Here is a 24,326-nt window from a genome sequence, read left to right on the forward strand (position 1 = left end):
TCATCTTAGCATGTTGCATGATGAAGGGCATCAGGTGAAACCATAATATAATTGCTTGTTCAAGTAACATTATGCAAATAAAATGTATAGATTCACTTTTCGCTAACATGATAGGAGCATTTCACTGTTTGAGACATGGATTCTTTAGTTTTTCCCAGAGGTCCTGGAGAGGGAAGTTAGAATCACTGGACATGGAAAGTGTACGGTCTGTCAGAGCTGCCTGTCTCCTGAATTTAATCTCTTATAGAAACTTAGAAAAAGATAACTTTTAAAAATAAGAGTCTTTTTTTCCTGAATGTGCTAATGTTTATTCATGAGAAATACCTGTGTGTGTGGGCAAAAAGAAAGAGAATGAAATACTGTAAAAGAAATCCTCACCCTTAATCATACCTTAATAGAAAAGTAAATAGGAAAGAAGCAGTGAGTAGGAGAATGAAGCTATTGAAAGCATGATGCCAGTACTTAAGAAAGCATATTCTTATTGGGACTAACAAGAAGAGCCTGCCCCCCATTTTTTTTAAATCACTTCTGTGCTTTCTAAAATCACCATTTAAGAAGGTGGGATAATCAACAGGTCATGTTTAGCAAAACAGGAGTCACAGATTTAGGAAGTCCCATTTTTCTTAACATTACAGCAGAAACAATGCAAAATTACCCTTTCCTAATATATTCATGGAACAGGTCACAGTTTACCAGATTATACAGTTGAGCATTCTATTGTGGTGGAAATTAGTATGTTAGCATGGTGTTATGAGAAAGCAACACAGATGGAAAAGGTCTTTAAAAGGTTTTTAAAGCACAACTATTATGAGAGGGGTGGGAAATTTGGAACTTTTTATGACCAAGCATGAGCATCTCTTATGTTGATCTTGTTATCATGATAATTTTTTTTTACTGAATTCCATAAAAATATCAGAGCAGTTTACAAAATTAGAAAAAAAAAAAACCAGTGTAACAGAAATTCAATGGACTGCAATTGTGAGTATCGATGGCTGGAAGAGAAACATTTGTCCCAACAGGACTTTGAGAATATTGGGATCTCTAATGCTGGACATCTTCAACAGTTATTTTGATTGCTCCCCTTCTTGCCATCTTCCCTCTAAATTTGTCAAACCCACATAGCTGGCAAACTCAGGAAACAAGATAGATTTCAGAAATGCATCTTTAATGTTAAAGGGTACAAACATAATCTTGAAAACTCTAATAGTTTCTAGACTGACTTATAGCAAGCGATTTAAGGTGGAATCTCTTTGAAACATTTTATTTTCATGGCCCCCACATCTGAGCTGGCTACCTTTCTTCACAATTCCTCCACCCTCTTCTAACAGTTTCCCCAAAATTAGGGAAAGGGGAATCACACCGTGGATGGGTCTGCATGCTACATTCAGGCTTAATGTGGCTTCTTAGTTTTTAATTTATTTTTTTCTACTGTGCAAAGGTTATACATTATTTGGCTATCGTAACTTAGTTTGCAAGACGGGCCATTGTATATAGAAGAAAATATATCCTTCTTCTCAGAAATGGGTAGCTGAACACACGCCTTAAGCGTAAAGTCAATTAGGAAAAATCAAAGATGTTGCCAGCAAACACAACTGAAAGTGAGTATGAAACAAATGTGTGGGTTAATGGAGTGTGGAAATATTTAAGAATTTACATTACTTATGGAAATTCACATTTAATTAGAAATAACCATATCAGATTGGTTAACTGTATTGGAAAGATTCAAAGGAATAAGGAAACATTAAATTTGTCATGGCTGATGAGAACAAGTGTTGAAAAATTATTCTTATTTCTAAAATTTCATTGTACTTCTACATAGTCCGTTTTAACTCTAGTTAATTTAATAAGCCATAACTGGCTGCACTGACATCACAACCAAACAAACCATATTATTGCTATTGGCTCTAGACTTTGACTGGATGGTCAGGGACACAGTCCCCAAACTCTAGTTTGGAAGGAAGTTCAGTAGTTAAAGCATCAGAAAATTGATGCTTTAAACATCTGGAAAGCTTTTGACCCATAGTCCCTGCAAAAGCTCTCAAGGCAAGAAAGGGCCAACAATTTGGGCTGTTCTGGGACCAGAAAAAGATATGTGGAGGCTGCAAAGAGGCTACAATTCTAGTAATAATTCTCAAGAAATGATATCTGACTTGCAACAATTAATTGCAAGAATTACAAAGGGGAAAGGTTGAACCAAAAGAGGGACCTGATCTATTTTGTAGAGCATCGAAAGATTTAGATGTGCTCCATTTCTGACTTTATTATGAAGCGAGACAATGCATTGTACGCAAGATAAAATTGAGTCAGTGCATCAAAATAAATGGCTGATTCCAAAATACCATTTCCCTTCAACCATAGGCATCTGCCGAGGAAGCAACGGTGGGCAGCTGTTGACATATGCAGGAAGGTGTCATCTGCAAGTGCCATGACTTACACGTTTGGAGCAGACATCATGAAAGTATGTAATTGTGCGGTTTGTGTGATGATGTCACCATGCATGTACTATCATTTTGATGCTATCATGGGTAGTTATGGATGTTACTGCTACTAACTGCTATTTAGAGCACAGTGCTTCATTTCTCAAGGCAGTATATCTCATAGTCATCGAGATATACTCATTAGTAACTGCCAATACCTCTCACCTTCATGCATTTTCCTAGTCCCTTTTCCAACCCTTTTAGTGATAGGCACAACTGATTATAGTGATTTTCACGGTTTAACAATACAATATGTAAAGAATTGCTTCCTTCTCTTGAATCTCCCCATATTTAGCTTCAATAGATGTCCCTGGGATCAAGTATAGGGGGAGAAGGAGGAAATAATCTTCTCCTTATCAAAAGTATTCATTGTCTGATGGAGTACTAAAGTGGTAAAAAATAAAGCAAATATAAAGTCTAGAAACCCAAGGGATGTAGTAGACAAAATGCACATGTTCAAAGAAATGTTTGAAACAGTGACAGCTATAAGGCTACAGGAATACAAACACACAAACACACACACACTAATAGACTTCTTTGTTTGCCCATCTCCATCTCCTGACTGTCAATAAAGGTATAAAAGCTCATTTGCATCTCATTTTGCAGCAATGAAATGAATAAGAGGCAGCAAAAGGAAAGGGGAAGAAGCCATTACAAGCGGCAAACGATGTCTAGCAGTGGCAACAGAAATGAGTGAAGGATGTTGTTAGATGGCCAGAACATTCAACCATCATAGGAAAAGAAACACCAACACTGAAACATTAATTCTTGGACTGGCAGCAGCTACAATTTCCTAAGGGCTAAAACACACACACGCACACACTGGAGTGTGAACAAAGCCAAATTTCCTTTCTGATTCTCCACTTTCCTCCCCCCCCCCCTCAAGGATGCAAAATGGAGCCCTTTTTTGAAGTTTGCTGTCACATTAGTTCTAATTACACACAACAATAGTTCGAATTCAGAGGGAATCTGTGGAGAAAAGCTGGAAGTTTGGAACAAACTTTGTTTCCCAGTAGATTCATTTTATTGGTAAAGTATGCATCGGAACAATTGTATAAATAGTATATTTTTTTCTTCCAGATCACTTTCTCTATTTCCCATCTCTATATTAGTTCCATTGTAAAAAGGTAGATTCTTTTTCATTATGATTGGTAAATCTTAGATTTACACAAATAGACATCTGCTGTTTAAATCAATGCTGGATAAGTAACTGACATTTCCAAATGTAACTAAGGCTTAAGGGTATTAGAATGTGATTCTGGTTTAAAAGGATATGCTCCTAATAGCACTAATACTGATTAATTTTATTACAATTCTCCTGAAAATATGTATTTTTTAAGATGGTGAGAACCATAAGATGAGCCATCATAAAATATTTTAATGCCCTGCATATCATGCTGAATCTAACTGTATACATGTATTGTGTGTATGTAGAAGGTAGTCCAAGGATAGGAAATGTGATGTTACCCTGTGGTATTGACCCACAAAGCTATCAGTTGGGACCAACACTGGTTGAGTCAGATAGCAGCTAAAGACCAAAACAGGCATCAGCAAATGTCCACCAGAAAGGAAGTAGCCATAGCTTAGTGGTGAAGAATATGCTTTGTATGAAAAAAAAGCAGCAATCTCAAGTATCCTTCTTTATTATCAATAGAAGGTCTTTTAAAAACGGACATTCTAGAGTTGATGTGATCATCCATGATAATGATCTCTCAAGGCAAAGAGGTAAGTCAGTTTCCTGGAAAGAGGCTGACTTGGTCAATTGTGCCATGGGACACCGCCACACGTCAATGAGAAAGATGCAGCAAGGTCCTGACTTTATATTAGATAGGTATCAGATGTTTCTATAGCTTCTGTAGCAGATACAATGACCTGTTTTTTAAATCATTTGGATAAATCCATAATCCTGCAGATGGGATTGGGAGTAGCTCGGGATTTTATAGCTGTCATGAAAACTATGAGCTTGTCCTACCTCATCACAGGCCTAACACACAAGAGAAAGCACACATTAGATCTGGTTTATACTATAGAGCAATTGAGATGTGATCTGGTAGTGTTGGGATATAAGATCTGGTCCCTTGTCATGGACAGAACACTTTCTGGTAACTTTGTGATTGACCAATGCCATGACTCTCTGCAGGGAGGTTGGATCCATTTGAATGGTCCTCCTGATGGGTCTGATGGTCCCACTTGGGTTTCAGAGGGCATTTGGGGAATGTCCCACCAAACTGGAGGACAATTCTGTGGAGAGCTTAGCCAACCTCTGGAACAAGGAGATGATGGAGGTGCTTGATAGGATTGCTCTTGAACAACCTCTTCCTATACAGCAATCACAGGGAGCTCCTAGTTTTACAGAGGAACTGTGGGAGATGAAGCTTCAGAGGAGACTCTGAACTCTGTATCTCAGGTCACAGATGAATCCGATTGGACATCACCATGGTGAGGATGGTGAAGCAGATGTACTTCTTTGCCTGTATCAGATTTGTTGAGCACCATCCAGTGACCCTTTCTAAACTGATCCAGACTCTTTTGTGGAAAAGAGTCTTTTATTTCCACAATTTTGACAAGTAGAACTATGTCTAGTCTCTGAATATAACTGCATCTTTCCACAATGGCAAGTCATGGAAAATAAATAGGATGGGGCTAGTAATGGAACTGCATTCAGGGGGGCAATTTAAAAGAACAAAAACAAGTTGGCGTCATGAAGAAATATAATTGAAAATATTTGTTATGACTTTAGTTAGAACTTTTGGTGGCTCCTCATGCAAGGAGGATGAGACAAACAGGAATTGGACAATTGATACAATGACCTGGAATGTTTGCAAAAATCATGAGCTGTGAAATAACTTTCACTCTGAAACATAGAGCCCTGCCCAGGTCTTCTCCTGAAATATGGGAGACATTTTTATGAACTCTGTAGTCACATTCAAGAAAAACTTTCTTTCAGAACTTCAGATCACTTGATACATTAAACTGTGGTTTGGTTAACTATGGTTTGCTGATTAAACCACAATTGAGTAAATTCACACATGTTAAGACAAGACAAACCACCCAAACCATATTACAGATTAGTATGATGGTTCCTTCAGCAAAGGATCATTACCTTGTCGTGATGCTGGAGCTTGAGCACCTCAGTGATGCCATGAGCTAAACTGTGAAGGGCCACCCAAGACGGGAAGGTCGTTACAGAGAGGTCAGACTAAATGCGATTCCTGGGGAAGGTAATGGCAACCCACCCCAGTATTCTTGCCATGAAAACTAAATGGACCACATAATGAGAAGACAGGACACCCTGGAGAAGATGCTGATGCTGGGGAGAGTGGAAGGGAAAAGGAAGAGGGGCCGACCAAGGGCAAGATGGATGGATGATATTCTAGAGGTGACGGACTCATCCCTGGGGGAGCTGGGGGTGTTGACAACCGACAGGAAGCTCTGGCGTGGGCTGGTCCATGAAGCCACGAAGAGTCAGACGCGACTGAACAAATACGCAACAATGATAGTTCAGCTCAGTCACCACAGGGAAAGAATCTGCAAAGCTTCAAAGGACTGCTTTGACTGGCCAGAGCTTTGATTGAATCACCCTACTAAAGCAAATTCTCACATTAATGCTCAAATTAACCCTCAACACTCTGAGTAGGGGCCTGAAAGTTGACGGGCTAAGTATGTTATTTCTGGTCTAACTTTATATCTAAGCATGCAAAGCGAAGGCTCTTTGCACTGAGTGAATGGCTGCTCCCAACTTCTGAGGGCCTAAAACTTCATTAAGAATGGTATGTGACTCAGCAAAAGATACAAACAGTCTGGGCTATCCTGTCTTTATCACCTGTTTATCTGTCTGCCGTTGTGTCTCATTGTGACAGCCTGCTTCTGCTACCTCAACTAATTAACTGACTTGCTTTTTGGAGGGGGTGGGATTTTCAGAATGAGATAATTTTGATGGACTGGATTATTTTATTTTATTTTATTTTATTTTATTTTATTTTATTTTATTTTATTTTATTTTATTTTATTTTATTTTATTTTATTTTATTTTATTTTATTTTATTTTATTTATCCATCCATCCATCCATCCATCCATCCATCCATCATTATTTTTATAAATAACTCAAGGCGGGGAACATACCTCATACTCCCTCCTCCTCGTATTTTCCCCACAAAAACCACCTTGTGAGATGAGGTGGGCTGAGAGAGACAGACTGGCCCAAAGAGACCCAGCCAGCTTTCATGCATAGTTAATAAATGAATACAAATGACAATCTGGATAGGATAGGAAAGGCAGCTTATATGGATATTTAAGAGCACTTTCTTGATGGATGAGTCAGGAGGAGGGGCAAATTAAGGGGGGAAGTATAGAAAGGAGCAAACTTTTGTAATCTGGGGGAAAACGGGACAATTTACTTTTTTTGAAGCATCCCATAGAGTTTTGTTCTATTATCCTTTCGTTTAAAAAAAATGTGCACTCATGTCTCAGAGGAACTTGCCTCCCTCCTCTATTTTCTTTCAAGGAATTCAATTATCTGGCCACACAAATAGTAAGGAATATTTGCAACACTACCTGTCCTGGAAATCATTCAACAGGAATAAAGAATCTTATACACAAACTTAGCTAAAACACTATCAGAAACCTTCTAGTCTTTACTCATACATTTCATCACATATTTGCCATGTAGATTGTGTTAACACAATGTTCTTTCCATTGGAATATATTTATAAAAAGGATTTTATTTCAAAGCTGCTATGTTTAAGTTTAGGAAAAGTTGAAGAATTGGTGCTGTTAAAATCAATGAAATCATAATTATCTTTACATTTGTTTGTAATGTAATAGGAAAAATAACTGGTACTTTACATAGCAATGTCAGATGGGTGTGAAGTGACATGCTAATCTGAACATTGAAAGTTTTACTATAAGCTAATTACATCTAGTAATTTAGTTGGGAGGAAGACTAACTTGAAAGTGAATCCAATTTAAAGGTGGGAAGATTGTTATAAGGAATATCTCACTGTGAACTCAGAAGTCCCTTAAAGTGCTAATTTTTCACTTCAATAATTAGGTTGCTGCAGTGAAGTTTTGAAAATTGTTTAATATTCACAGTGTATTAGTAGTGCTAAGAAACAGAAAGGAGGAGAAGGGGGACTTTTTGAATTCCAATTTTATGACAACTGTTAAAACAGCTGTAAGGAATTAGTAATTTGTATTGAAAAAAATTCCCATCAATTGCAGCTCAACTTTGATAAGGCTTAAAATGCTAGTAGAAAATAAAATATACAGAATATGCAGGGACGAGGGGGCACCACTCGTGTGATTTGGAATGAATCCCATTAAATGGAATTATTCTGAAGACTTTCTATTGGAAACTTGAAATTAATCTATATTTATATAGGATTCATTTCAACTCAGAGAGGGCTCCAGGCCTCAGCATATGAGGTCTAGCATTGGGGGTTGACTAGAATAAGAAATTATCATGCAGATGAATGGTTTCTGCAAACTGTGAGCAGTGCTGCAGACTGTGAAATGTGAAATCAACTCGCCTAGTCCCTGTTTCAATTCAGGCTTAGCCAGTTTGCCCTCCTGAATTTTTACATGGACTGGAATACAATTACGGACTGATGGTCATAATCTGAATGTTGCAATAAAGCCTGTACCTAACCGAGGCTTGGGGTGAGGTGGGGAGCAAACAGAAACACATTTCTTCAAGGGGGATCACTTTTAGGCAGAATGAAAGGTATATAGCTTAAGTGAAATACGCTCCCAAATGCACATTAGAAATAACAGCATGCAGAGTTATGTAACAATGGAAAACATAGGTATTATGCTGGTATCTGAACACTTCCTAGGGTTTGGGGTAATGCTTGAATTGACTAAATTACCATCATTTGCTAAGTATCCTTCAGAAGACAATATATATACATATACATATACTTATACATATACATATACATATACATATACATATACATACATATATACATATACATATACATATACATACACACACACACACACACACACACACTTATAATAATACAGTAATACTAAAACCTAAACTGTTCTTTCACCAATAGTGGTATACAATGCAATTCTGACAGCATCAACTTGGAAGTTGGATCTATATACCATTACATGGTTTACAAACCATAGTAACATGGCTGGTTTTGACCTATGACTTGGAAATCATGGTTTATATTTGATGTGATGGATAATTGAAGCCAATGGTGATTTATTCAACAAATCTTGGTTAAGCAAACCATGGCTTAGCATGATGGGTGTGGCTGGTGAAAGATTCAGGCAGTCTTCAGGGAAGGAGATCAGTTAGTATGTAAGTATGATGGACTCATCATGGGAAGATTGAGTTTCTTTGAGAAGTACCTAACGCTTGGAACAGAGGAAGGAAAAAGGAAGAGGACAGCCAGGAGAAGGTGGGTGGATTTGATTATGACAGCTATGAATGCTGGAAATCTAAAAAGCCAAGCTGAAGACAGATTATTCTAGACAGGCTCTATCCATGTGGTTGCTAAGAGTTGACACTCACTTGATGGCACTCAATCAATCAATCATCAATCATGTAAGCTCAAGCTTTGCAATTTTTCCAGAGGATCAGCCAATTAGATAATGGAAGAGTCTATCTTTAGCACAGTAACAGAACAGGGACACTGTTTACTTTAGCCCCACCTGGATAGAGTCACCAATTATTGATATGCCTTTCACACTGGTAAACTGCCAATTAGCCCCATAATTTTGAGGCTGGGCAGACTCGTTTTCCTTTTCAATTAGTGCATGTATGTTCAGATACACAAACAACATCTTTCAACAGGCTATTCCAAATACTTACTCTGTTTCCCCCTCGAGCAACCCTTTACCTGTGTTCAGTCTTTAACCTCCATGTATGATATTCAAGATATAATAAATGAATTTTAATCACCCAATATTTTCATTTTTATTACAAACAACACAAATTGAACTAATTTGTGAGTGCTACCATCCATAAAAGCCACTGCTACTATGAAGCCAGTTCTCCAGATTCCTGAAAGTATTCTTTTCCTGTGGAAGAGGCTCCTGATTACTTTATCTCATTTTAAGTTTGCTTTAAACATTTTTATACAATTTCTTCTAGCAGGGTTTTGAACTTACTTTAGCGCCATGGGCTAATGAAGGTGTTGTTTTTCCACTGCACTCTTAATCACTCTTAATTTCTATGGCTGATTCTATGGCTGATCTGAACAAACCTCATGGGGAGAATTACTTCAGAATGTCCTATCATACTGTATACACAATGACACTATGACTCAAATGTTAATTTGACATCATTTGGGCTTGTTCCAGACTCCTGTGATGACATACAAAGAGGCATCCTTCTGCATGCAAAGAACATACCACCCAAACAGACAACTGGTGGAAAGGGGGGAAGTTTGGGAGAGAAGAGAATGGAAATGTCATTAATTCTGAAAAATCAGCTTAAAATTTGGAATGGGAATTAATATGTTAAGCCATAGGCCACAAGAAGTCTCTGTGCATACACTAAACAGGTAGAGAATGGATGAAATTTTGTTTGCTATCCTCCTTCTTGAAGTTGTATGCCTCAATGACTAATGCCTAATGCAGCTGTTGAGCAGACTATAGTGTGGTCAGTGATACACAAATAAGATCTCCCTTCTGGATATCAAACTCATCGCTGAAACATTAGGAGGGCTGGCACCAGCAAGGTCTATGAAAGTGTATAAAGCATATAAATCAAAAGAAACTTGGGAGAAAAAAAAGAGTCTGACAATGTCTGTTCAGGATACATTATCTAGTTCATGCAACACATGAAGCCAGAATACAGTGAATAAACCATTTGTAGCTGGGTTTGCACAACACAGTGAACCATAAACTGTGGTTTACAAACATTAATAGCTGAGTTAATATAACACACTGATATGGTTTCTTTTGATTTAGCAAATTGTGTGAACCCAGGCAGGAGCTGTGAAAAGACTCAACTAGTTTTTGCAAAAGAGTGGATAGGGAGCCATGTTTATTCTTGGGGCTTATGTTGAACAACCTTGTCAATGGGATGGTTTTATTATTTCAATATGAAACTCATATTCAGTTTTGTGGGAGTTGGGGACTAAGATATTCACCTCGAATAACTGGACAAACAATGAAACAGTGCACCCTGGGACTTACTTAAAGAAAAGAAAAGAGAAAAGAAAAGAAAAGCCCAAGGGAAAATATGCTAGCTCAGGAAAAGAAAAATAGTAATTAAAAAAGAGTCCCTTTTTTTGGTCAGAAGGGTGGTGATAGAAATTTGAAGAATAAATAAATAAACAAACAACCCCAAAACATTTCTGCTACATTTTGTATCGGCAAACTTCTCTATGTTGAGCAAAAAGCATAACCAACAAACCTATTTCAACACTGCTATCCTTTTAACTGTGGATATTTCAGGTCCTGGGGTTAGTACATTACAAGGATATGGCTTATTATGGGATTTTTACATGAATTCACGTGAAAATTTTCTTGAAAGTTAAAGCATTTTGTAAATTGGTTCTGAGATTCTCACTCATAACCAGGATTAATTCACCAAAGAATTAAACATTTTGACTAGATTTATTTATTCATTCATTCATTCATTCATTCATTCATACTTTAAATTCAATCACTGGCCATTTCACTCAAGGAGCAACTGGGTGGTTCCCAATCACACCAAGCCATATCTTTGTATATTGTTTTAATCCAGCAAGTGTGGTATGTAAACCATAGGTTTTAGCTTACAATACTGTATGAAGCTCAAGTAAAGACCTTTTTTTTTAAATCTGTTCTGGGACACTCCATGGACAAGGCCATGCAGTTTTCTTGGCAAGTTTTTCAGAAGTGGTTTGCCATTGCCTCCTTCTTAGGTCTGAGAGAAGGTGACTGGCTTCAAGGTCACCCAGCTGGCTTTGTGCCTAAGGTGGGACTAGAACTCTCGGTCTCCCAGTTTCTAGCCTGGTGCCCTCACCACTACACCAAACTGGCTCTTAAGGAAAGAATACTTAATGGTCCAAAAAGCTTGGCTTTGATGTATTCCATGAACAAAGTCTGTACTTGCGGTAAATTCACTACAAGCCAATGTTTGCAGCTACAGAAAATTGGCATACCCAATGTACAATATGAACTGTAATATCTTACTATATTGGAACAGGACATGCAGAAATCCTAAGGAAACAATTGATCTATTCATTGCATACTCTGAAATAAAAAAAAAAATACATGTTTTATTTCATTATTATTTACAACACAGGGTACACTATCTCAAGGGATCAAAAGAAGTGAAGTTCTGAATAAAACACCTACAGTAATCAGAAATTAATCAGTAAGTCCTGAGTAAATTAAGAAAGCCCAGTAAGGTCCACATGTGTATTGTCCTCTTTTCTGCTAAACCATTCTCTGACATTTCATAAGTATTACTTCGCAGCTAGGCAAGGGCTTCTGGGTGGCCAATTCATAATACCTTCCACCAGTTCATTGCTTCTCGGCTTTCCATGTCTATGCAATTTTCTTGTGAGGGATTAACAATAACTGTCATTCATCTGGATTGCATTGTTGCGAATTCAATCACTGAATCACTTGTATTTATAAAGCCCATTGTGGTGAACGTATTGTCAAGCCTTTAAACAGTAACACATGGCTGCAGAAGCAGGGTTCATACAGAGATTCATTATCAGGTTTAATGCTACAAAAAATGGTAGTCTTGGAAACTGAATAAGTAAAATTCCACCTCTCATTTATTTGTTTCAAAACATTTTGTTTCCTTTCCTATCCCTCAAGAGTTAGCTTACAGGTAGTCCTTGCTTAATGACCACAATTGGGACTGGAATTTTGGTTGCTGAGCAAAGCGGTCATTAAGCAAATCCAATTTTATGACCTTTTTTGCTGCAGTTGTTAAGTTGTTTTGCTGCAGAGTCACCACAGGTGCTAAGCGAACCATGTGGTCGTTAAGCAAATCATGTGGTTCTCCATTAATTTTGCTTGCCAGAAGCCAGCCTAGAAGGTTGAAAATGGTGACCACATGACCACGGGACACTGTGACAGTCATAAATGTGAACCGGTTGCCAAGTGCCCAAATTGAGATCATGTGACTGCGGTGATGGTTGTAAGTGTGAGGACCAGTTGTAAGCTGTTTTTTTCAGCACTGTTATAAGTCTGAACTGTCACTAAATGAATGGTTGTTAAGCGAGAACTACCTGTACACGTATCCTCAACTGCTTCAGTCATATAGGCACAGAATGATACCTCCAGTCCCTCACTCTGGAGGATCTGGAGAAAATCTTCAGTCATTTTATATTCTGAGGAGGAACTGGAGGAGAAGCTGCAGGCTGAGGCTGAGCAAAGAGGGGATCAGAACTGTTCCCCAAATCCTCAATTAAAGTTGGGATTTCTAGGTAAAAAAAAGAGAATTCAAGGTAAAAGGAGCAGTGTGCCCTTGCTTCAAGGAAAAAGAACCCTATTTCCATAGAAATAAGTAAATACATCCTAGCCAGGGTTTGGGATAGAATGTTCCATTCTTTTTCTCTGTGTTAACTCAAGTCTAATTTTCTTATTTATCTGTACAAATTAGAGCATTAAATGTGTAACTTCATCCTTTCATTCCACCATTTGGGTTTAGCAGGAAGAGCATTTATAAACTTCTGGTGGTCTCTTTATTAAATAGTATCATATCAAAGCAAGAAAACATCTGTAGCAGACCAGTACCAACAGCGACCTGCCTAGAACACTGCTTTGTTGTTATGGAGTGTGTCTCTGAAGGGCGGGGGGATGATGTGGTGGATTTCGGCGGTGCTGCTGGTTCTCAGGAAGGAGGGAGCACATTCCAAGGAGGTGGAAGAGGTAAGTGGAGGCACAGTCTGGGAGGCAATGGTGGGAAAACAAAGAGGCTCAGGATAGCCCCACCCTAGAGCCTCCCAGGCTATTTCCCCTTCGGTTAGTTAGGGTAGCTTTAGTCTGGCAAGATTCTGTCTACACAGTGTGAGCAAATAAAGAACTAGAGTTTGAATGGACTGACTCTCCATTGTTCTTGGGCTGGGCCTGACACTTGTTAAACATAACTTTGCAGCTTTTATATTTTGTCTTTTCTTCTTTTTCAAATAAAGTTTGATTTTGCTTATTTATTGTGAGATTAGTCTACCACCCCAGGATGGAAGGAAAGGCTGAAACCTGAAGTCATATGCTCCTAGGCTATATATCCAAGAGGCAGCATTACTGAACTTATTTCTTTTCCTTTCTTCCTCTTTGTTTTGAACTTTAATTGCCAGAAAAGGAGCACAGGAACCCATCTCATTCATATACTGGATTAGAGAGAGGAGGCCAGGTGAGGTGTCCTCTGGAAGATGGTTGTAGCAGTGGGAATTACCAAGCTGTTTCCCCAAAGCAAGAGATGGGGCCAAATTGTGAAAACCCAAAGGCTGATGAGAGGGAAGATTAAAGACACCCCCGTCCCCTCTACAGACTCAACCATACTGATAGAGTCACCTTGAAAAACAGTGTGACCAGTCACCATTCTGCTAGATTCACCTTGAAAAACAGTGTTACATTAACTGAAACAGCACTTGCAGAGTAATATATATTATAGAATAAAGTGCCTTGGGAAAACCAGCTATAACAAACCTGGTATTAATATGAATAGCACCTCTCCTTCCTGATCACATGACCCAAAGTGCAGCCTATGCAACCTGCTCAGTGTTTCCCAGAACACACACACACACACACACACACACACACACAAGATATGAAGACATAAGGGGAGGTCAGAAACTCTACCCGGAGATGTCACACATTTCTTTGCTCCGCAGGAGAAAACACAGAGGGCTCCTTTGGCCCTTGTTAGTAAAGGAATTGGAAATAATTCCAGAAATCATGCTTTGTATGTTTTCCCTGTCTTGGTTCTGCAATATGCTATCACCAAAAGCACAATACTCTAAATGTTTACTCAAAAATATGCTTCACTCCGTGCAACGGGAATTATTGGTTCTGTTTCCCCAACACTCTTAATTGGGTCATTGAGGAGTTGGTGTGTCTTGGGAATTCCAAATAAAGCTTGATTTACCCATCAGGTAATAGTCAAGGGATTTAACTTTAGCACTAAACAGACCTAATCTTCCATGGAGTTAAACTAATTTCCCCACAATCATACTGTGGAAGCTATTGACAGTACGGTAACTGAATCTTACTTCTCTTGAGATTGAGAATACCTAGAAAAGAAAAAAAAGTGTGGGGAGGAGAGATTTCTATACATTCTTTCATTATGCATGTTTCAGCCCCCATCCCCCCAGTGACAGGCTTGTGGGAATATGGAGTATTGTGTGGTATTTTCCCATATACACTGATTTATGGAAGTTGTAACAGGAATCCAGAGCCACCTCTGATATATCTGCAGTCTACTGACATCTGAAAATCTTGCATTTGTATGATTGCTATTAGCACAGGCATTTCCCTTGGTTAATCCTCCTATTATTATAAATTCTTGGCCTGAGAACACTCTGACAGTATTGGAACGTATGTTATGAAGCATATTTTGCAATATCTAAAAATGATTATAGCACTGACAATGACTGATCTGTCTTAATCCACTGAAAAAAATGATTTGCTACCATTTCCTTTTGATCTGCCTTGATAGAAATTCCTAATCAACATGAGGTGGTGATGGATAGCTTGCCCAAGAGGAGAAAAACATGAGATTTCCTATGCAAACATAATCATTTGGGTAAGATAGACAGAGATAAATGGTACAAAGTACTGCTGTTTGGCCTCCCACTTAACCAACCAGGGTACGTAGCAGTCAGTAGAAGTGGTGCAAAAAGACCAGATCCAGCCAAGGTGCTCATCCAAATTCTGTATATTTGAATACTGCACCACATTTTTATGAAATATCTGGAAATATTAAAGCATAATAACTTTCAGGGAAAGGTCAAACTGAGCTTGCGTTCACTTTTGCATAAAGCCGTGGTCTATATATTACTATTTGCAAAGACCCAAAAAAATAAATCAACAGAGTGGATCTTTGTGCAGCCTAATTTCTTCAGTTGAACAATGAGATGTTAATATTTTGCCTGGCCATTGAAATTTAAACTTTCAAATGATGGTGTTAACCCCCCATCCCCCAAGGAAAAGTTAAAAATGTATAGAGTGTTTACAAAATAGCTGTAAGATGGAAACTCAAGTTATACGTTTGCTAAGTTATACGTTAGTTACTGGAATTTTTTTTTCTATGAGACTTTTTGGTAACTGTTAAATGCAGAGCCACCTAGAAATAAACAAACTGGAGAGTTCTACTTTTTTTTCCCCAAACAAGATAGAAAAGGCTCCACATTCCTATGTTGTAATGTCATGGTAATATTCCTTGGCTTAGGGCAGTCATTCTCGAACCTGGTGCTACCTAAACAGTATTAATGGATTTCAGCTCCTATCAATGGCTGGGAACGGGGAAGTTTTCCAAAATAGCCAGAGGACACCCAGTTGCTGGCCACTACTCTTGAGGGACAAAATAATGTTGCATGCAACATCAAAAGAGTCTTTCTCTTCAACAAAGCTTCTGTTTAAACACCACTTTAAAGGAAAACACCACATAACTGCAGTGCTTCTTTCTGGAGCATTGGGTAGGAACGCCAACCTCTTTCAACTGAAAGGTCAAAACAGCTGCATGGATAGAGGCTCATGTTAGGCAGGATAGTCACTGGCTGGGTTAAGTTGGCCCAGTTGTACCTAAAGCCGAGCTATTTGAATTTCTATTAATCACCATCTGGAAAATGAGAGCTAGAACTAGTAGATCGTTTGATCGTGTTCTCTGCCGTCAGAGTCAACGTGTGTCAAGAATCGGTTGGGAGGGGGAGATTGGCTGAGAGTGGAAGAGAGAACTGTTTCATCTAAAGAACTGGTGTTCAAGGTCGTATCAGTTGGAGAAGTTGGACTTGGAATGCTGGACTGATGGGGGAATGGGGGAAGGAATGTGGAGGGGTGTTCTGGCTTGCCTGTGTACTTTTAATTAGGTAGTTTGTGCAGGAATTTTTAGTTTGGCTTTTTGCTTCCATTCTGTACCTATCTACAATAAATCTGAAATCTGCATTTTAAAGGAATGCATGAGCCAGGTCATTATTGAGTCAATTGTGTCAGAACCTTACAAGCTCCAACATTCCAGAACAAGGTGATCTTTGGAGACAGACCAGAGTCACTTCATCCAGGTCTACTGTAGAGTGTGAATTAGCTGCATTATTTGTACCAATCGCTCAAGATATTTGAAAATTACATTGCCTCTTAGTGGCCTCTTCTTCGTGTTAGTGATCCCTATTCCTTAAGGATGGCAAGTTCACTTCACCTTTTTAAGAAGAATGAGAAAAGTACCATTCTAAACACAATCAAGAAGACCCAGGACAATAATGTTACTATGAAATGTGGAGGGCTTTCATACCTATTCGCTATGATAATCTTGACAATTAGTAAATCTGTTCAGAGGGAACTTTATAAGCAGTTCCTAGTTTCAGTTAACTGACCCCAAAGTACAGTGACATACATCCTTTATTTCAGAAAGCTGTCCTTTAGATTTATTTAATAATTTATTTTCTTGGTTTTGCTCTTGAATTTTTCTTTGTAAAGCAAAGTTATAAACATAAACATTTTTTTTTAATCCTTATGAACCTCTTTCAGATTTGTTCCCCTTTTCAGGTTTGTCCTTTATTTTTTTTCCAAGAAAATATGGTCAGTATAGCCCAAAGGCATCCAAGGCCCCAGTTTGTGTTCCAGAGATTTGCAGCAGAGGAAATAACAAAGGGAAGAGGCTAACATGATCTATGTGAGACATGGAAGTCACTTTTGGCAGAAATCCCAGAATTATTGTTCTTATAGTCTTGTTGGCGTAGGAGAGGACGGTGCTATAGTTTAGAAATAAGGGCCATGAAGCTTGCTGAATAATCAAGCAAATTATATGTCAAGCTAGAGGGAACAATGAAGGTCAAAATTCTTAGTGAAATGGAATCAGAGCTTGAAATGAAGAGTCTATCAAATCTTCTGTACCATATTTATCCCTTATGATGATGCAAAAATAAAATAAAAAATAAACATTGGCATAGTGGTCTGTTGGCCTTACCAGACAGGAAACACAACCAGATAAGCTAATTCTACTTTAATGTAAAGCTACATTAACAGAATCTTGCAAGTCTGAAAGTACAGTTCTCCCACCATCATGTTTATGGCCTGAAAACTTAGGGAGGGTGCCTTCTGAGCCTCTTCCTCCCCCCACTATGCAGCTGTGGGCTATGCTGTCTCTTAGCTGACAGTTCCCTAGGCAGCATCTCTTTACCCCATTTCCCAAGGCCTTTCCCACATACCATTACAGGGTCATAAAAAGAACCTCTTAGAGAAATATTACATTAAAACTGGATAGTGGAGAGATCTGTTTCTTTTAATGCATTATCTATGGTAATGGCATACATAACTGCAACCTAGAATCCCACAGTTCTTTCAGAGGCTGTTTTTAACAGGTAATTCAGGAAAAAAATATGTTTCATTGCAAAAGCTTTTGTCTTGCAGCCAATATCTTCTCCCTTCTCAACTTGTACTCCACCTTCACCAATCACAAAATGAGTGATTTGTGTCATCTTTAGTCCTTAGATCTTCTAACAAAACTATGTAAAATTTATTTTAAACAGGTTTTGTATGTGATTACGGATATGTGAAAAATGAAAGACATGATGCAATGCTTGCCTGTCCTTTTTCCTCACCAGACTTTATGGCATTTTTGCTGTTCTATTATGGATTTCTGAAGCCAAACACATGTGGTGAGATAAGACATTTAAGCAGCCTGGATTTTCAAAGAAGGATGCATGAAATCTCTCTATGTCTTCTCACAAACATCCCCATCTCCCTTGTTGTGAGACATAGGTTTCAGAAACATATATAATACATTATGAAATCATCAGATTTTTTTTCCCAGTTGGTTGGTTTATATCAAATAGAGATTTGTTGCCAAATAAGTAAATAAACCACAAGTTTCTTGCGTGGTATGGATTCAGACATTCAGCAATTAGGCTCAACAAATCCTCTGTCATTATTGTTTGTGAATCAACACTGATAGTTGTCATGTAGATTGCACAAGTATAAGTTTCTGCCCTAGATCTTCTCAGTGGAAAATGAGTAATTAATACATTAGTATTAGTAATTAATGTATATTTCCTGGTTTATTGAATTATTCTTAGGGTGTTCTGTTCTCTCCATATACAGTAATTAGAAAGTTGCTTTTTTTCGCAAAAGGCTAAGAAGAAGTTATACCAGTGATGTTAAACTGACCCATACATCATCTTTCTCTCTCTTTTGCCTTTGTAGCAAATTCTTTGGGGATTATAAACACATTAGGCTATTAAATTCTCAGCAGTTTACTATGAATAGCTGATATTACATTGGATTCAAGACCCATAAATCTATTTCTTCTGGGATCTTTATTGCATGGCTTTAAATTGCTGTGTTTGTATGTGTGCCTTTACTTTCATCTAACAGGTTCTCAAGTGTATAGATAGAGGAGAACAAAAATAGTGTCCTATTACTAAAATGGGAGAAAATGCTCAAATCACACAGGAATTCTTACCTATTCTTTTTCACTTTTCAAAATTGCAGAAGCTTAGGGTTGGAACTGTTGGATACCTTTTCTATAAAGGTACTTTTTTCCCCATCAAGTTGGCAGTAAAGAAAATAATCCACATATCACTGATATTTTTTAAGCAATACAGTCATTTTCTTTCACTTTATACATCCAAAATATAAGGAAAAAAATCTGCATTCATATGTATGCTGTGTATGCGTTGTATGTATGTTTGAATATCAGTTGTTATCATCCTGCTTGTGGGTTTCCAAAATTGTCTGGTTAGACACTGTGAAAATGGAATTTTCTACTAGAAAAGTGTCATGTTCACTGATTCAATGTAGCTTATACATCGTAGCGTTTCACATGCCATGGCGCTGACGCGCGTTTCTGTTTGGGAGGGAGCTGCTGTGAGACCTTGTGCCAAGCTCTGTATGTGAAATCAGTACAATGGAATGTGTTTCGAATTATGTTATCTGTTCAAGACCTTTTCCCGCAGACCATCAGAAACCGTTAGGAGCACCTGGGATTGTGAACTTGAGAAGATTCTACGGGGGGAGGGATTTCATTTGCACCGAGGGTTTTTAGTTTGAATTTGGCACGCTTTCATCATTCTCAGCTTTCTTTGTGATCCTGCATACTATTCTTTAATAAATCAGATATCTTTGAATTCCTGCTCATGAGTCTGATGGTGTTTTAGAATAGGCAACCATTACAAAAAGTCTATGGTCTTCTTCAATTTGGTGGTCTTGGTCATTATCTGATTAAGGCCTGCTAGTCACTTGAAACAAAAACCAAGCTGTTTCTTTGTCCCTGTACCATATATAACTAGTAGATTATGTTATGTTTGCTGCACGAATCCTAGATACCATTTCCTACAGATTACCAAATAAGGTTATGCTTCAGAAAAAAAGAACTTTATGTTTTCAGAGCTGGGATCTGGAAATGACCATTTTCTTTGTCCATGAATAGTAAATATAACATAGTGTTTAAAATATCTACATTCATTAAGCTATTCTGGCTACGGTATTCATCTTGAGACTGGCTTTGAATTGCAGGTCACATGGCTAAAACATCTGGCCTAAATTTTGGACTTCAATCTACATCATTCTGGTGATGAAAGAGTATTTTGGAAAACTTGAAATCTTCTGCTCTTTTTAAAAGCTCTTTGGTTACTCTTAATAAAGGTATTCAATTATGGCTTTACAAAAACATATATTGCCTTTTAAGATGATTGTAGGGTTTTTTCTTTTTATCCCAAACACAATCATTTTGCAATTGGAACATATTCACATTCCTCCTTGTCCTTTCCACATTCAAGCTTCTACATAAGACTCAGTTTCTGCTCTTCCTTTAGCACCAGCTGTGCATTCATAGATCAGAGTAGACTTCAAATAGAGAATTTTACTTTTTAAATTAGGATATTGGCTCCTTTGTTTCATAAGCAGCAAGCACTTTGGCCCTATCTATTAAAAGTTCTACTCATACGATCATTTGTGTCTATGTGTGCTTTTTTCCTAGCTGAATGAAAGCCAAATATTAGTAGAAAATGTACTGACCATGCAACAAAGTTTTATACTCATGATAATAAAATAACTTTACTAAATTGACTAATTTTATTACAATAGCCATTCTGCTTTGCTTTTTATTCTGCCAGTTCCTAATTGAGCTGGTAATGGTGGCTATTTTACTCTGCACTTAATAAGGATGAGGGCTTGGGTTCATATGACAGTTTGTGCTTTCAAACCACTAAACGTGTTTCTGTATGAAATAGAAATATCACACACCTCCTTATAGGCACTCATCCAGTGGCAGAATTGTGGAGTTGTGGCAGAAATGTATTTTCTCCCTCCTCCTTAAAACGCACATAGTAAATACCAAAATTCCACACGTCTTATAAGGCACTCTTGTTCCTTAGCTCAGCTTCACTGTATCACAAGATCAGGCAAAGGCATTAGGAGAATAACCTTGCTTTGTGAAATATTCAAATGCAATGTTTCCAGAGAATAATTCCACTGAGCAAGTGAACAGGGAGAGCAAACAGGAACTTGGTGGGGGGAGTCAAGGGAGAGGAAATCCCCCCCACTTTTTTTTCCCTGCTATTTTTTCCTCCAGTCTAGGCTAGTCATCACCCAGAGAAGGAGCTTCTGGAAACTCATGACTAGACCAAACCAACAGGGAAGATTTGCATGAATGTTTGGAGGGAAGGGTTGACTGGGAAGCAACACAGAGAGGAAGGAAGCACCATCATGACCTGCAAAGTACATGCACTGGTTGTCTTCCTGCCTGAAGATGAGTTGAACTGCACCAATTGGAACGCAAGCTTGTTTCCTTATTAGAGGAGAATGTGAAAGGACTTGAGAGAGGCTACATTGAAATGCATCAGAGAAGATGAGAGGTGCAGCTGTAAAGTCAGCTGAACTGCTCCAGGAGGGACAAAAAAGTCAAGAGAACCCAAAAGAATGGGAGAAGGACCCTTTAGCAGAGCCAAACACATGGAAGAATATGACCCAAAGAAGCAAAGGGATCAGAAGACACTCAGTCCCAGTGGAACTCAGGAACTAGTCCCAGACTTCTTCTCAAGAGGATGGTCAACAACTACCTGAGCAAATCATGCCATGGGACATTGTAGAAGACATCAGGCCCCCTTTGTACATCTGACAAAGAAGAGGCAAGTTCAGTGAAGGGTAGATATGATAGCAGTCTTCAAGTACCTAAAGGACTGTCACTACCTGAAGAGGCAGTGGATTTATTCTCTATTGCCCCATAGGGCCAGTCACTTAAAAATACAAAGAAGGAGGTTTAAGGCAGAGATCAGGATCAAGTTCAGCCTGTGGAATGGGCTGCCGTGTGAAGTGGTGAGCATTCTTTCACCAGAGGACTTCAAACAGAGGCTGTAAGAGCTGTCCAGTGGATCTTACACTGAGCTGGACTCCACTGCAATTCTGTTCATAAGACATATTTTTAATTATTATTTCTTTGAGAAAAACACCAGGGAAATGAATCAACTGGCTCATACTTAACTCTGGGCATCTAATTCAAGCCCATAAAGCTGATTTTATGGATAGAGATGAGAAATGGGTTGGCGATAGATTTTAATATGGATTTATCAAATAGACATCATCCAACTCTATACAAAAGGGGTAAACATGGCCTACAGTATGTAAAATGTGTGTGTTCTCCAGAACCTCTGAGTGAGTTGACACTAATCTCCAATACTTAATATGACAGAAAGGGGAAATGATTCAATGCATGGGAGTAATCATATTAACTATAATTAATTGATTTGACATTTCTCCACATTTAGATGAAAAGAAATACAGTTTTTGCCCATGCCTGACATTTTTTTGTTCCGGCCTCACCTATATATGGGAGGGTAGGCTCAGAGCGGCCCATAATCTCCTCAAAATTGCTGGTAGCTCAATGAATTATGATATGAAAACTCAAAAACTATACCCAGAAACATTAAGCCACCAAATAATACTAAGAAAATACTTCAGAGAGAAAAGTCTTACATTTGTTGTAATGCTGTAAGACAGTAGGTTATTGAATTACATATAGGTAGCCCTCAACTTGTTACAATAGGGACTGTAAAGATCATTGTTAAGCAGTACAGTCATTAAATGAGGCATCACATGACCACACCCAATTTTACAATGTTTTTGTAGTGGTTGTTAAGTCAATCATGTGGTTCCTCATTGATTTTGCTTGTCAGAAGCTGACTGGGAAGGTCGCAAATGGTGATCACGTGACCCTGGGACACTGCAACAGGTGTAAATACATGCCAATTGCCAAGCGCCTGAATTTTGATCACATGACCGTGGGGATGCTGCTACAGTCATAAGTGCGAGGACTGGTTGCAAGTCACTTTTTTCAGCTCTGTCATAACTTCAAACAGTCGCTAAACAAATGGTCATAAGTCGAGGACTACCCGCAACAATAACTTAGAAAGGCAAATTAAAAGATGTATTCTGAAATTCTTCGAGTGCAGAGAATTCCTGCTCTATGTCTCACAGCAGTCAAAGATGCACTTGGGCAGTCTCTTAGACATGGTGTCTGGATCACAGTAGTCAAGAGACAGAAATCTTGATTCTGAAAAATGTGTATCTCCCCTGACACCTCCCAGCTGGCAACTGTACACCTAGGTAGAACTACTGCTGTTATGAAGATTTGCCATGGCAATAACCATGTCCTATTTTTCTTTTTATGCCAAAAGGTTACTAGAAAATACAGTCACTGCTGTTACAGTTTCTTACCTGCTACATAATATTTTGTGAAATCAAACGATGCATGTCGATTGCTATTTTATTTATTGTTCCTGTTCTTTCACTCCTGATGTTTTGCTGCCTGTATGTGGGTGGATGTCAATGCTGGAGTATAGAAAGGCAGAACTTAAGTGTATTAATACATGGATAAAAGTAGTCCATGCTAGGAAGTATCCTCACCAGATTGTGACTATCTTGATCTTGCTGTACTTTTCAAGTCTGATTCAAGAATTGGAGGGATTAATGGCACCACCATATCAATGGCACCCAGAATACCCAGCTAATTTCCTTGCATAAATTTTATGCTTTTGAAACATTGACAAACAGGCACTTCGCCACTGCCAAGAAATCATCACTCTCTTGTAGGCAGACATTATTCATTGCAAACAGTGGATTCTGGAAAAGGTCTAACTCTTGTGTAAACTGGAGATCTATGGGATTATATTGATTTGTACACTGTACTAACATTAACAATCTCAGATATGCAGATGATACCACTCTGATGGCTGAAAGTGAAGAGGAACTGAGGAGCCTTATGATGAAGGTGAAAGAAGAAAGTGCAAACGCTGGCTTGCAGCTAAACCTCAGAAAAACCAGGATTATGGCAACCAGCTTGATTGATAACTGGCAAATAGAGGGAGAAAATGTAGAAGCAGTGAAAGACTTTGTATTTCTAGGTGCGAAGATTACTGCAGATGCTGACTGCAGTCAGGAAATCAGCAGACGTTTAATCCTTGGGAGAAGAGCAATGACAAATCTCAATAAAATAGTTAAGAGCAGAGACATCACACTGACAACAAAGGTCTGCATAGTTAAAGCAATGGTGTTCCCCGTAGTAACGTATGGCTGTGAGAGCTGGACCATAAGGAAGGCTGAGCGAAGGAAGATCGATGCTTTTGAACTGTGGTGTTGGAGGAAAATTCTGAGAGTGCCTTGGACTGCAAGAAGATCCAACCAGTCCATCCTCCAGGAAATAAAGCCAGACTGCTCACTTGAGGGAATGA

The sequence above is a fragment of the Candoia aspera genome, chromosome 12, assembly GCF_035149785.1.
Source record: "Candoia aspera isolate rCanAsp1 chromosome 12, rCanAsp1.hap2, whole genome shotgun sequence".
Taxonomy (NCBI): Eukaryota; Metazoa; Chordata; class Lepidosauria; order Squamata; family Boidae; genus Candoia; species Candoia aspera.